This window comes from Ceratotherium simum, unplaced genomic scaffold (genome assembly GCF_057802395.1).
Source record: "Ceratotherium simum simum isolate JZ-2026a unplaced genomic scaffold, ASM5780239v1 HiC_scaffold_43, whole genome shotgun sequence".
NCBI lineage: Eukaryota > Metazoa > Chordata > Mammalia > Perissodactyla > Rhinocerotidae > Ceratotherium > Ceratotherium simum.
The window spans coordinates 5,224,430-5,239,636 of record NW_028261259.1 but is presented as its reverse complement, the minus strand read 5'-3'; the positions used below and the strand labels follow the sequence as shown (position 1 = coordinate 5,239,636).

At 48.5% G+C, this 15,207-nt stretch overlaps 1 long non-coding RNA gene across 2 annotated transcripts; it reads left to right on the top strand.

Moving 5' to 3' along the window:
• The first annotated feature begins 1,772 nt into the window (after positions 1-1,772).
• On the top strand, positions 1,773-14,819 carry LOC147911462 (uncharacterized). Of its 2 annotated transcripts, XR_015551202.1 has the most exons (4): positions 1,773-2,093; positions 3,392-3,464; positions 7,565-7,640; positions 10,598-14,819. It is a non-coding gene; the product is annotated as an uncharacterized LOC147911462 (long non-coding RNA). The 2 variants fall into 2 exon arrangements; XR_015551201.1 differs by lacking the exon at positions 1,773-2,093 and having other exon boundaries at positions 3,034-3,464.
• The last annotated feature ends 388 nt before the right edge of the window (positions 14,820-15,207 follow it).

Genomic DNA, 15,207 nt, shown 5'->3' with positions numbered 1-15,207 from the left:
ATATTCGATGATCAGGCAAATGGTGCCTTGGCATGGGATGGGGGCCTGGCCCTTCCTATCTCCCCAGAGCCTTCTCTCCTGACCTCCATAGCCTCCTCTGTCACCTCAAAGGGGCAGGCCCCACCAGAGCGTGCATCGTCTTCTGGACTCCACACTGGTCTCTGAGGCCATGCTGACTGGTGGGGGGAGGTCACAGTGGGCGGCTCTGGGTCACCTGGCTCCCTCCCTTCCCTCCAGGGGTCTGTGGCCTGGGGTTGGTGGGAGGGGGAGAATGCTGGTGCTTGGGGGGCTCTGGACCCTCTGAATCTTCAGGAGTAGAGTTCTGCACACCTCTCCATCTTGGATGAGTGCTCTGGGCTGAGGACAGTGGCATGGGTAACACCTCTTGGGGGCTTTGGAGACCCCCATGGAGGAAGGAGGTGCAGAGTTGGCACTGCCCATCTCTCTCCTGGGTCAGGACTGAGGTCTGAGGGAGAAAGATGTTTCTTGGGAACCAGGGGAACCAATGCCAAAGGTTGAGCCAGAGCAGACTTTTCTACTTGGTGGGGGAGGGAAAGGGGTGGTCAGGGCTCCCCCTGCCCCTCACTCTCCTCTCCTGGAGCTCTCACCACTCTGGATGGGGCAGGGAGGAGCGAGGGTGGTGTAGAGGGTTTGAGCTTTTCTCACCAGGGAGAGGCACGGAGGCAAAGACACACACGAGAGTCCAGGTGGTGGATCTGAGTGCCCGATCACCCTGCCTTTTGGCAGCCTCGCCCAGGAGCCCCATTTCCCTCCTGCGCCTCCTGCCTCCCCAGTCAGTGCCCAGAGATCCTCAGCCCCCACGGGGCATCATCCTCAGGTCTCCCTGAGCCATTGGCTGCCCTCGGCGCCCACCTTCGCCTTCAGCCATTGGGAAATGAGGCCCCCGGCTCTTCTGCTGGGGCATGGGGTCAAGGATCATGCAAGATGGCAGTGCCCAGCATGGGTTTTCTCTGAACTTTTCTCTGCATGACTGGCCTCTATTTTCAGGTGTGGATTTCTGGTGCTCATCACCCCTGGTACCCCCAGGGACTGCCCTCTTTTATGTCACACAGTGGACATGAGCTCCACGTGAGCAGGGACCACATCAGGTTGTGCTCCCTGGTGAAGTTACGGTGCTTGGCACACAGCAGGGACTGAAGGATGTTGGTTGAATGATTGAATAAATGAACCAGTGAATGAACGAATGAGTGAATGAATGAGTAATGAGTGAATGAATGAGAGAATGACTGAGTGAGTGATTGAAGGAATGAGAGAGTAAACGAAAGAATGAGTGAATGGGTGAGTGAATGAAAACACAGAAGCAGGTGTGATCCAAACAGAAGGAGCCTTTGTTTCTTCTCCTCTGGACTCCGCCCATCTCATGGGCCCGGGCCAGTCCCTGTCTCTCCTGGCCTCAGTTTCCCAACTGTCCCCTGAGAGCCTGCTCGTGGAACTGCATCAGCCAGCTCAGTGTGGACGCGGCTCGGGCTCTCCCTGGTGTGGGGGCGGTGGGGACGCGCTCGGGGCGCACGGGCCTCCCTCCAATGGGTGGTCGCGGGTGGACCCGCGCGGGGCAGCCGGGCCTCACGTCCCCAGCCGGGCGCGCGCTCGGGGCCCACACACAGCGCGTGCACGTGACCCCGCTCTGCTGCGCGCACGCGCAACACCAACAGCTGCCACAGGGCTGGTCCCGAGGGTCCCCACTCCGCCAACTGCTCTGTGACCCCCACATCGGGTGGGGCATTGGAAGAGGCCCTGGATCCCGTGTGGGGCCGGGTCGTGGGGGCTGTGGGGTGGAGGACAGCGTGTGGGGACTCCTGTCTCCCCAGAACTCCCAGCCCCGCGTGTCGGTACAGCCGGCGCCCGGGGAGAGGTTTCAGAAGAGGCTGCGGCGCCCGGAGAGACTGGCCGCCGAGCCCGAGAGAGACCCGCCTTTGGTGCCGCCTCCGGGCTGCACGCGGGGGGACGGTGAACCCTTTGCTCTGTGTCCCGGGCCTTTGTCACGGAGGCCTGCTTGTTCGTGTGTGCAGGGACAGCCGGAGACCTCCATCGCCTCGGTGAGGGAGACGGGCCCTGACCCCGCCAGCCTGCAGGTGAGAGAGCTGGTCCCCGTCCCCAGAGGCAGCACCGTCCCGCCCACTGTGCCAGCCCGATGTCTGGGCACCTGTGGGAGAGACGGGACCTGGTGGCAGGAGCACACCTGTCGCGAAGGTTGATGCTACTTGGCCGAGGAGACAAACGTGTTTCGGCTCATTGATGCTCATTCATGATGAGCTGATACATTTATTGTGGGTCGAGTATGCAGACGGAGGGGTCAGGACTCCAGTCATTTTGTTCCAATCTCTGTGGGGATGAATTGAAAATGGCAACTGGCCCTAGAGTTTTCTTTTGTCCAGTAGCCTGTTTTGTTTCTGTGTCAGGGAAAGGACTAAAATGATCCTATAGGGCCTGCCCCGTGGCATAGCGGTTCAGTGCGGGCGCTCCGCTACTGGCCGCTCAGGTTCGGATCCCGGGCGCGGCCCGACGCACCGCTTCTGCGGCCATGCTGAGGCCGCGTCCCACATACAGCAACTGGAGGGATGTGCAGCTATGGAATACAACTATCTGCTGGGGCTTTGGGGGAAAAATTTAAAAAAAAAAAAAAAGCAGCTTTCCTTGAAAATGTCCTAAGGATCAGCCCATTTCTGGCATAGAGAGGAGAGTTCTTCGTGGCTCCCCAATGAGAGAGGGCCCTGGACCAGAAGTCAGAGACACTCCCAGTGTGTCCTTGAACCCTCCCTGGGCATCAGTTTCCTCATGTGTAAAACAGGGCTAGTTTGGAGGTCGTAAGTGGTTTCCAGAAGTTCTTGCAGCTCTGAGAGTGATGCCTTAAGTTACCAAATGTTCCTGAAGCCATGAAGGAGGGGTCACAAATGGTGTTGTTACCCCTTAACAGTCATAAGCTAATAAATATAAAAATGAGAGGGGCCCCGCTCGCAGATGGATGATTCCAGTGAAACTCCTTCACACCTTGTGTGTCATGGAAAGTTCTCCTTTACATGCTCCCTGGGCAGGTCCTGCTCCTTACCTATTGCCAGAGTTCATCGTTGACCTTGGGCACTTTCATTGGTCTTTTGGGAGGATTTCTGCTCAACTTGATGAGTTCCTGAATATCGTACCCAGTGAATCACTCCCAATACTACTCATTAATTCCAAGTCCTATTTTTTAAAATCCCATCTCCAGCCCTGTTCTGGGCAAGTTGTCTAAGCAAACCTCAGTGTCTTGGTCCAATTGAATTGTAGTGAAGATATCCCCGTGTACACTCATGTTTTCTCCCCTTTGATGTATTTCCCACATGGAATAGCTGCTTTGAAAATCAAAAGATAAAATTTCCACTCTGTCCTCTGCCAGCTACCCTCCTGCCAAGAGAGACACTCTAAGCTGCACGTGCTTCACCTTGGGAAGATCAAGGCGTAAATTCAAGGTAAAATTTCATCAGTGTGCAGGTTAGGGTTAGGGCTGCTCGTGCCCATGCTGCTGGCTGGAGCAAGTCTGCACCCCCTCCTCCAGTGGCCAACCCCTCCATCCATTCCTTCTGAGGACGTCTTTCCCCATTTCCCTGGGGGTGGGCTTTGTGAGGGTGGGTTTTGTGGGGTTGTGACCCATATCGTTTGGATGGGTTGGGGCTTGGTGCTATAGCAAGTGCCTAGTCCGGCTGCTCCTGGGACAAAGACATATCTCCAAGTTGAAACAAATTATCTTTCTCTGTATTTTCTTAAAACAGCTGTATTGAGATATTGCTCACATGCCATGTAACCCACCCATTTAAAGTGTACAAATCAATGGCTTGTAGTATAGTCACAGAGTTGGGCAACCATCACTACAACAGTGGAACATTTTCATCACCTCAGAATGAAACCCTGGACCCATTAGCAGTCACTCCCCCTTCCCCCATCGCCACAGCCCTAGACAACCACTCCTCTACTTTTTCTCTCTCTCGATCTGTCTATTTTGGACCTCTTATATACACAGAATAATACAATGTGTGTTCTTTTGTGATGGCTCCTTTAATATGTCATGTTTTCGAGGTTCATCCTTGTTTGTAGTGTATCGGTAATTCTTTCTGTTTTGTGCCAAATGATTTTCCGTTGCATAGATATACTGTATTTTATTGATCCATTCATCGGTTGAGGGACATTGGAGTTGTCTCCACCTTTTGGCTGTTATAATAATGATGCTATGAACATTCACGTACAAGCTTTCATGTTTTCATGTCTGTTGGGTACACACCTAGAGTGGAACTGCTGGGTCATATGAAAACTCTCTAAATTTTGAAGAATTGCTAGACTATTTTCCATCTTTATTCCTGCCAACAATGTATGAGGATCCCAGTTTCTACCTATCCTTGACAACACGTCTTAATATCTATATTTTTAATTTACAACCATCCTAGTGGATGGGAAATGATACTTATTGATTGTGGTTTTGATTGCATTTTCTTCCTGGATAATGGGGTTGAGCGTTTTTCATGTCTTTATTGGCCACTTGTATATCTTCTTTGGAGAAATGTCTGCTCAGCTCCTTTCCCCATTTTTAAATTGGGTTATTAGTTTCTTTATTATTGAGTTGTAAGCATTCACTCTATCTTCTATTGGCAAGTAGCTTGTTATATATATGGTGAGCTGGTATTGTGTCTCATTCAGCAGGCTGTCTTCTCACTTTCTTGATACTGCCTTTTGATACACACAAATTTTTAATTTTGATGAAGTCCAATTTATTTATTTTTTATTCGTGTTTTTTTGGTGTCCTATCTAAGAAATCATCACCTAACTCAAGGTCAAAAGTTTTATTCCTAGGGCCGGCCCGGTGGCGCAAGCGGTTAAGTGCGCGTGCTCTGCTGTGGCGGCCCGGGGTTCGCTGGTTCGGATACCGGGCGGGCACCGACGCACGGCTTGTTAAGCCATGCTGTGGTGGTGTCCCACATACAGTAGAGGAAGATGGGAATGGATGTTAGCCCAGGGCCAGTCTTCCTCAGCAAAAAAGAGGAGGGTTGGCATTGGATGTTAGCTCAGGGCTGGTCCTCCTCACAAAAAAAAAAAAAAAAAGTTTTATTCCCATGTGTTTTCTTGTAAGAGTTGTATAGTTTTGCCTCATATTTAGCTGTTGGATCTATTTTGAGTTCATTTTTGTAAGTACTGTAAGGAAGGATTCCAACTTCTTTGCGTGTGAAAATCCAGTTGTTTCAATACCATTTGTGGACAACACTGTTCTTTCCCCATTGAATTGTCTTTTCACTCATCAAAAATCAATTGACTGTAAATATGTAGGTTGATTTCTGGACTCTCAATTCTATTCCATTGGTCTGTATGTCTATTTTTTATGACAGTACCACGCTGTATTCATTATGGTAGCTTTGTAATAATTTTTGAAATTGGGAAGTGTGAATACTCCATCTTTGATCTTCTTTCTCAAGATTGTTTTGACTCTTGTGGCTCCCTTGCATTTCCATATGAATTTTAGCCTTGGCTTCTCAGTTTCTGCAAGAACAGGCAGCTGGGAGTTTGCTTGGAATTCCACTGAATCTCTAGTTCTGTTTGTGGAGTATTGCCACCTTAATAGTATCAAGTCTTCGGATACATGAACATGGAATGTCTTTCCATTTATTTTGGTCTTCATTAATTGCTTCCAATAATGTTTTGTATCTTTCATTGTACAACTCTTGTACTTCTTATGATAAATTTATTTCTAGTTATTTCATTGTTTTGGATGCTATTGTAAATTAACATATTTTCTTACTTTTATTGTCAGATTTTCCTTTGCTAGTATATAGAAATAAAATTGATATTTTAAAACTTGACATATGATATTATATTAGTTTCAGGCATATAACATAATGATTCTATATATGTATATATTACCAAAGATCAACACAATAAGTCTGGTTAACATCCATCACCTCACATAATTACAGATTTTTTTCTTGTTATCAGAACTTTTAAAATCTGCTCTCTTAGCATCTCTCAGATGTACAATACACTATTGCAAACTATAGTCACCATGTTTTTTGTTACATTTCCAGGACTCATTTATTTTCTAAGTGGAAGTTTATACCTTTTGACCGCTTCATTCATTTGCCCAACCCCCACCCCCTGCCTCTGGCGACCACCAAGCTGTTCCCTGTATCTGTTAGCTCAGTTTTTTTTTTATTTTAGATTCGCCATTTAAGTGAGATCATATGGTATTTGTCTTTCTCTGTCTGACTTATTTCACTTAGCATAATGCCCGTCTATGTTGTTGCATGTGGCAGGATTTCTTTCCTTTATATGGCTGAATAAGATTCCGTTATATATATATACTTACACCACATCTTCTTTACTGTTCATCCATCAAAGGACACTTAGGTTGCTTACCGTGTCTTCACTATTGTAAATAAATGCTGCAATGAACAGTGGGGTGCAGATATCTTTTTGTGTTCGTGTTTTTATTTCCTTTGGATAAATATTCATAAGTGGAATTGCTGGATCATATGGTAGTTCTATTTTTAATTTTTTGAGGAATCTGCATACTCTTTCTCATAGTGGCTGCACCAATTTATATTCCTATACAATGGATTTTTTAATTTATCTTGTATCCGGCAGCTTTGCTAATCTCATTTCTTAGTTCCAATAGTTTTTCCATGTATTCTCTGTGATTTCCTGTAGATGTGGTCACATCATTTGAGAATTGAGATAGTTTTACTTCATCCCCTCCAATCTAGATACCTTTTAGTTCATTTTCTTGCCTAATTGACCTGGCTAAAACCTCCAGTGAAATGTAGCATAGAATTGGCAAGAGCGGCCACTGCTCATCTTGTTCTTGACCTCAGGGGTGGCGTTTCCAGTCTTTCCCCACTGACTATGACGTCAGTGAGCTGTGGACAGTTCACAGATGCCCTGGACGAGGCTCAAGATATTCCCTTCTGTTTCTAGTTTCTTGAGTGTTTCTATCACGAAAGGGAGTTGGATTTTGTCAAATGGTTTTTCTGCACCTAGTGGATATTAGCTTTTGCAGCAGCTTTTAAACCATGAAATCATCTTCCCTTCCTTCTTCCTCCATCTTTCTCCCTCACAGAAACACACAGAACCTCTCTGGAGGCAAACCAGAACCCACATATTAAATACTTGCTGAAAGCCAGTCGAATGACTAGTCTAGACCTCTTGATCCCGTCATCCCTGCCCTGGCTGTTGTGTAACTGGGGGGTGGGCCCACTCCAAACAGGTGACGACAGAAATTCACATACTCATTGTGATTCCGAGGGTGGTGGCTCCCTCTGGATTGCGTTCTCCGTCGTGTTCTCTTCTCTTTACTGACTGTAGAGTGAAAACATTTAGCATGAAGGGAGAGGATTGTGCAGGAAAGAGCATATATCAAGTGTGTGTGCTGAAAGGTAACAATAAATAGGCAAAAAACTTGACTTCTTGAAGAAATGTGTTAAAGGAAATATGACATATTCTCTACAGACCTTCCTGGTGTGGAAACCCACATTCTGAAAATACAGTGTCTGGTTAATTTTCTGAGGCCTCGTGTATCACTTTTCTCTTGCAGGAGTCTGCGTGCTGACCCTGTTGTCGGCCGGCCTCACGAGGGTGAGCTTTCTGTTCCACATTTTGCTCGGTTTCAGGTAAGAGGCCTTTGGGGTCATTTGCATGTCTTCAGCAGGAAAGCGTCAGCCACGCTTTCTCAGAATTACCAGGCGGTGCCGGCAGAGCCCGACATGCGGTACGAGGTCTGGATTGGACAGACACTTCGTCTGCAAACTTCCTGTGGCACTGAGTTTCTGAAGCCCTTAAAGAACAGTGATTCTAAAGTGGAAAAAGGAAGGACAAAGGCATTTCAGCATTGTGTTTGTCAGAGTTCTCCAGAAAATAACCAACAGGATACATATGCACGTGCACACATACACACACACACACAGACACACACACACACAGACAGATGTGTGTATATGTATGTGTAGAGAGAGAGAGACTGATTTTAATATATTGGCTCATGTGCTCCTGAGGGCTGGCAAGTCCAAAATCTGTAGACCAGGCTTGAAGACTAGAAACTCAGGCAGGTGTCTAGATGCTGGAGTCTCGAGGCAGATTTTCTTCTTTGGGAAACCTCAGTGTTTGCTCTGAAGGCCCTCAGCTGATGAGGCCCACCCAAATTATTGACAGTAATCGCTTTTACTTGAAGTCAACTAATTGCACGCGTTAACCACATCTACAGAATACCTTCACAGCAAGACGCGATTAAATATCCAGTTTGATTAAACAGCTGCATACTATGGCCTGGTCGGGTTGACACACAAGACTAACCATCACAGCCCACGCTCCCTCAACTTGGCGCCCACTCACATCTCCTTTAGCCGCATTTAATCTCCAAATAAGGACAGGAAGAAAGTCATTCTTCCCTCTAACATGGTACCCCTCTCCTGTGAACAACTCAAAACACAAATACTCTCCCCAAGGAGGATACAAAGTTCTTGGGTGATGTTCACTCCTTTCCATGATATCCTATGACTTAAATACTATCATGTGAAGTTAACTGTTATTGATACATCTAGTTACATATGATGTTCTGTGATAAGAAGATAAGGAACAGAAGAAAAAAATTTATTTGATACATGCACACTGTCTACAGTCTGGGAAGGCTTCCTGGAAGGCTTCTTGGATCCTTGGGCTGGGGCTTCTCTGGAGGGAAGCGGGGTGTTTTCTGTTTTTGGAAAGGCACATGGAAAGGCAGTCATGTTGCTGAACATTTGTCCTCTTGAAGCACCAGTGCCCGCTCTAAAACAAGCTCCAGAGCTAGTGCCAGCTCCAGTGCCAGCTCCACCACCAGCTCCACAGCTAGCACCGCCTTCAGTGTCAGACATCACACCAGCTCTAATACCAAATCTGAAGTTTGAGCCATTTCTTGCCCATGCCCAACAGCTAGATGTAGTACCAGCCACAGAGCTAGTGCCAACTCCAGAAAACGGTCAAAAGCTGGGGCCAGCTCCAACACCAGCTCCAGCAGCAGCTCAAGAGATTGAGTGTTCTCTGGAGCCAGCTCTAGCCAGGCTCCAGACTCAGAGCCATTTTCAGGACCAGCTTCAGCACCCAAGCCACTGCATGAGCCGGTTCTATTACCAGCTCCAGAACTAGAGCCAGTGATGGGTCTATAGCCAGAGCTAGCCCCAACCCCAGCTCTACCAACAGCTCTAGCACCAGAGTTGGGGCCAGCTCCATAGCTAGAGCTAACCCCAGCTCCCACACTTGCACAAACTCCTGAGATAGAGCAAGCTCCACCTTCAGCTCCAGTGCTAGTTGCAGGGTCAGGGCCGGTGTTCTCTCATGAGCTAGAGCTTGAACACTAGCTGTAGCATCAATGCTGGATATAGAGGCAGCTCTGTCACCAACTCCTGTGCCAGTCCCAGTGATGGTTCTAGTGCTCACTTTAGAGTGAGAACCAGGTTGAAGCTAGTTTACAGCCAGTGCCAGGTTCCAAGGAAGAGCCAGCTCCAGCATCAGCTCTAACACTGGCTCCAGAGTTAGAGCCATTTCTGGCACCAGCTCGAGAGCTAGAGTCAGCACCAAGTTCAGAGGCAGAGCCTGCTCCAGCAACAGATCTAGTACCAGCTGCAGAGCTAGATCCCCCACAAGTGCTGGAGCAAGAGCTGGCTTGGGTACCAGTAACAGACTTAGAGCCAATGTCAGCTCAAGAGAAAGAACCAGCTCTGACAACAGCTCTAGCACCAACATCAGAGCTAGATCATGCTGTGCTACCAGCTCTACCACCGATTTCAGAGATGGAGGCAGCTCTATCACCAACCCCCCAGCCAGAGCCTGTGCTGCTCTAGTACCAGAATCTGCCCCAACTCCAATTCCAGAGGTGGAGCCGGTGCCAGAGCTACAAACCAATCCACCACCAGTTTTAGCACCAGCTACAGAGCTAGAGCTAGGACTGGTTATACAACTAGAGCCACAAGAACCAGGTCTAGAATGAGAACCAGAGTTAGAGCCACTTACAGCAATAACTCTACACCAGCTCCAGTGCAAGAGTTGGAGCCAGCTCAAGAGCTTTATCAAACTGCAGAAGCAGGTCTAGGTTATCTCTGGAGGTAGTTCCAGCTCCAGTACCTTCCCCAGAGCTAGAGATACTGGCGGCTATAGAGATAGCGCAACTCTAACACAGGCTCTCGCATGAGCTGCTGAGATTGAACCAGCTCCAGCTTCAGCTCCAGTTCTAGAATCAGAGCCATCTTTTGAGCTAAAGCCAGCTCCAGCACCAGCTCTAGCACCAGCGAGAGAACTAGCCCATGACATCACCATGATGGGTGGGGCCAGGTGTTGGGCTGAGGGGTGGGACATTTTCTGCCAGGCAGGTCACTCCCAAGTACCTTGATCACATCCACTGCCAGCTTCTCCTCCTCCCTCACTCCATGAGCTCCCAGCCCCGGGGTCTCTGTGGCCCTGCTTTCCCAAAGAAGGCTCAAAGCTGACAAAGAGACCTCTGGTGTTGGAAACTGTGGCCAATTGCTTAAAAACAGTATACATTTTGACCCAGAAACTCCACGTCATGGATTCTGTCCTAAATAGAGATTTGTGGTTGCAGGTGTTCCCTTCAGCACGATTCAGAGAGTGAAAAACTGGAAATGGCCCCTGGTCCAATCAGGGGGTCTTCATAAATTCTGATGCTGGGACAGAGAAAATACCAAGTGGAAGAGGATTGACTGGCGGTGGCCATGCCTGGACAAATCAGGCTCTAGAAGAGCACACACCCTGGAATGCTCCGTTCCTGGCACCCACAAGTGCACACACACATACGCACACATGTGCACACACGTGCACACACTGTACAGACTTTCTGTGGGATGAAGTCCTGGGATCAGCACCGCCAGCACAGGCGTGCCCCTGGGCACTGCGATGGGTCCTGCAGGCTGGTCTCCAGAGAGGAGTGTCCTTTCACACTTGTCTCTAGGAGTCTGCTGGGGCCTCTGCTTCCTCACATTGTCACCAGGGCTGGTTGTCACCACACTGGAACCCTGCCCATCTGATGGGGCCCAGTGCCCTCTCCACAGTGTCTCCATGTGCGCGTGTCCCCCTCATGGAGCTCGAGCGTCTCTGACACATGCTGCCCCTGTGTATCACCTCTCGTTGGCGTTGAGTGTGTTTGCCCTTTATCTCTTTTTAAAACACTGACTTTCGAGCGTTTTTTGGACGAGAGGGATGTGTAGCCTTTCCCTGGCCTTGGGTTATGAGGAATGCTTTCTGGTTTGTGGTTTGTCTTTCCAGCTTTCTACCCTTTTCTTGTTTTTGTTTTGGCCACAGGCGTTTCATGTCTGGCTTCTGGCTCTGGTGTCCCACTTAGAACAGCAGTCTGTACCACAAGATTATGCACATATTTACCGAAAGGGCTTTATTTGATACATCAAATCTAGAATCCACCTGGGATTTTCCTATCAAATTAGAGAAATTCTATTTCAAATAAAAACAGAAAAGGAAAACCTATCAGGCCCTGTGAAAATAATAAGGCAGACACAAATGGCCAGTTTTGGCATGATTCCACTTATAGGAAACATCCAGAATAGATTTAAAAAAAAGCAAAAAACAGTGACAAAAAACAGATTAAGGCTGGCCAGGGCCTGAGGGATAAACGGGGAGTGAGTGCTTTTAGAACAGGGTTTCCTTTTGGAGTGTGAAATTGTCTGAGCCCAGATAGCAGTGATGGATGCACAGCATTGTGAATGTACTTAATGCTCATAAAGTGTACAATTTAAAATGAGAAAACATAAATTTTAAAAAATTGAAACATTTAATTTAAATAATTATTAAGAACTAAACAATAAAGAAAAATCAAAAAGAACAACTAAGAAAGAAACAAACACATTAATGAGGATAGGGAAGGAAATTTCTGGTGAGGGAGCAGTTTGAATGGGTGGTACAGGAGCTGCTGATGAGAGACATTGCAGAGCCAGCTCTCCCAGGCCAGATGGTTTGGCTTCAGGTGCCTCTTCTTCTCCTGCAGGACCCTCTTCAGGGGATGTGTCTCCCTGCTTGCATGGTGGGGCCTCAGTTGCCTCCTGGTCTCCTGCCGGAGCCCGTGCAGGGGATGGCTCTCCCTGCACGGTGGCTGGGGCCTCAGCTGCCTCCTGGTCTCCTGCAGGAGTTGGTGGTAATGATAGTTGTCCGGGATGGATGATGGGTACTGAGGTAGCTCTGAGGCTTGTACAACAGTCAGTGCAGACGTTCTCCCCACAGCTGCTGATGCGGTCTTGTGTCACAGCTGCTCATCCCTGGGGGTGAGGGATTGGATGTCCCCTTCTACCAGCTCCACGCTGATCTCCGTATGGAGCTCTGCAACGACAGTGACCGGCAGCCGACCCAGAGGCATCCGAGCCCTGCCAGCTGCCCAGCTGTCCTTGTGCTGCTTCTGCCCTCGGGACCTAATTCTCACAGATCAGGCACATACCTGTGTCTGCACAGAATTCCACCCTGGATGAAAGACATACACCTCAGGCAGAAGGGTGCCACTCCAGCACTCCACATCCCACCCAGCCGGCCTTGACCTGGGCTGTGAACATGGCCCACCAGGGTCATGTTTGAAGCCCACCAGGCTTCTAACACCTCAACGACCTGCTCCTGCTCACGGTGGTCCACCCTCATGAACCCGCCCTTCCACACACACACATGGGGAGGGGATGTAGGGATGCCCAGATGGGACCAGAGTGCTGGTCTGGTCTGGATTGGCCTGTCCTAGGACTCCCTGTGTTACGTTTCTGTCCCTCCGGTTAAACGGCCACAATTGTCGGCCATGAGAAAGGAACCAGCATCTGCATCGCGGGTGGTCTTTGGGGGCTTTCCTGGGGCTCTGGCCCCTGACCATCGAGAAGAAGCAACTAAACACGTTGCTCCTCCTAGACAAGTGCTAGACAAGTGAGCTGGCTTGGGGGCTGTCTCTAGGCTGTGGGTGCCTAGTTACCAGGGTTCCAAGTACTCTTGGGCTCCATGAGGGTACTTCCTGGGGTCCCCTTACCTAAGCTTCCTCCTCACACAAGACCTCCCTAAGGGCCCCCCGGGCTGCTGACTGCTCGCTCTCCATCTCCACACCACGTCCAAACACAGTCACACCAACACAGTCCACCCCACAGCCTCTGGGGAGGTCTGGACGCAACCAGGGCCCCAGCTTTGAGGACACAGAGTTGAATGCAGTCCCGCTCCTGCTTCTTGCCAGTGATGTCACCCTGGACAACCACGTGCCTCTCAGGGCCTCCCCAGTGTCCCCATCTGTGCAGTGGGGGTCATTCTAGCGTCTACTCCCTCGGGATGTCATCAGGTGCGATATAAGATGTTTTATGTTTTCAAGTATATGTGGAAACCATTCTGGTTGGAACCTGATTTGGCCTGAAATTTATTTGAACCAAAGAAACCTGACTCACGGCTTGTCAGACATGCATTGTCTGTCTGCTTTAATCGTTACCCTAAAGTAAAGAATGTACTCTTTGAAGATAAAAAAGCATCCCTCCCTTCCTTTGATGTCAGCACCCTTTCAAGATAAGACTGAATGCCTCATTTCCCCCAGCACCAAGGCCATGGTGACTTGCTGTCTATGTGCTCATCAATAGCAAAATATCTCCTTGAATCCTTGAGAGAATGTGCACCTGTCATGCTTGATGTGTGTCTCTGTCTTTGGAAACGGGATGTAACTCTGCTGAAAACCACTCTTCTTCACAGCGCTTTCTTCCCTTGCAAAGATGTGCTCTGGGCTACAGTCCTCAAATGAAGTTGGGTTCAAATAAAACTTTGTGCTACAGAATGATTATTGATTATTTGCGGCACCTTTTCCTGGCAACCACGAAGGGACTTCTGAGACGCCCACCTGAGACCAGGTGGAGCCTACTTTCAACCAACACTGGTACCACAGGGGACCATTGCGCTCCACCACCCCTCCTCCCCCCGGCTTCACTGCACTCTTCAGGTGCTCTGGTGAGTTCTCCCGAAATCTGGACCTCCTTATTTAAGTTGACAGTCCTGACTTGTTATTCCGGCTGTTTTGGGTCTGAAGACTTCAACGTCTTAAGGGTGTGTTGGTACTCTTCCTAGGTAAGAGGAACCTGGGGGGGTGCATTTCCTAGGTAAGGGGAGCCAAGAGGGAGATATTTCCTAGGTAAGGGGAACCAAGGGGGAAGTTTGGAGTGAACTGGGTTAGCTGACCTCTTTAATTTGGCTTTCAATTGAAAAAGAGACATGTTGATAAAGTCTGAACAAACTGACAGCAAAATGAGAGACTGAATTTGTTTTGTTCTGAAGAAAAGGGGCACTTGCTCTTTCCAGCCACAAGTTGTTCTCAGGTGACTGAGAACCTGGTGTAAGTGTCTGAGGACAATCTCCATGACATGCGGCAGTCCCATAGGGAACTCAGTCACCATCATTCACTTTAAATAATTAATGGCTTGTCGAGGGACCCGCACACAAGGATTGTTCATCCAGTGCTCTGCACCCCTACGGTAGTTGTAGACTGCCTGCAGGAGAAGCTAAGACACGTGAGAGAGTGTTCATCACCTTTTAGGAAGTGACACTCACAAGCAGCACAGTTTTGACCCGCTACACTGTCCTTAGAAATTGTTCAGACTTTATATTAAAATGAAACTAAAAGAAAATGAGAAACCACACTTTCAAAGCCAACAATGCCAGATGGGCACCCACCCACTGGAACTCTGGCTGGCTCTGTGTACAATATGTATGGAGCCTTTACTTGCAAGTACTTAACCAAATGGGGATAGCTGTAAATGGCTGAATCTTTGGATCAGGATAACCTGGGATAATTTAAAATTACACTGGCCACTTTGGGGCTCCTTGGAGCTTCCGAAACTTGTCTTTTTGTGCACTAGATTTGAGAACCGTGCAACAGACAGATTAAATGCAATCTTTAATCTCTAAAGAGTTAAGCATGCCACCTTCCAGCACACCTGCTCGAAAAGTAAAGGTTCCAGAAGTTGTAAATATTTAAAACAACAGCAAAATCTTGCTACACTTGTATTGTGTCCTGAGAGCTTGGCTTAGTAACCATCAGGTTGGGCGCCCCAAAACATGGTCAGACAGAATTGCGGGTTGCACCCAGTTTGCAGTCAGGTATGGTTGGACAGAAATATGGGTTGAACTCCATTTGTGGCTAGGGTCCTACCAAAATGCCACCAGCTTCAGGGGTGTTACATTGGCCATTAG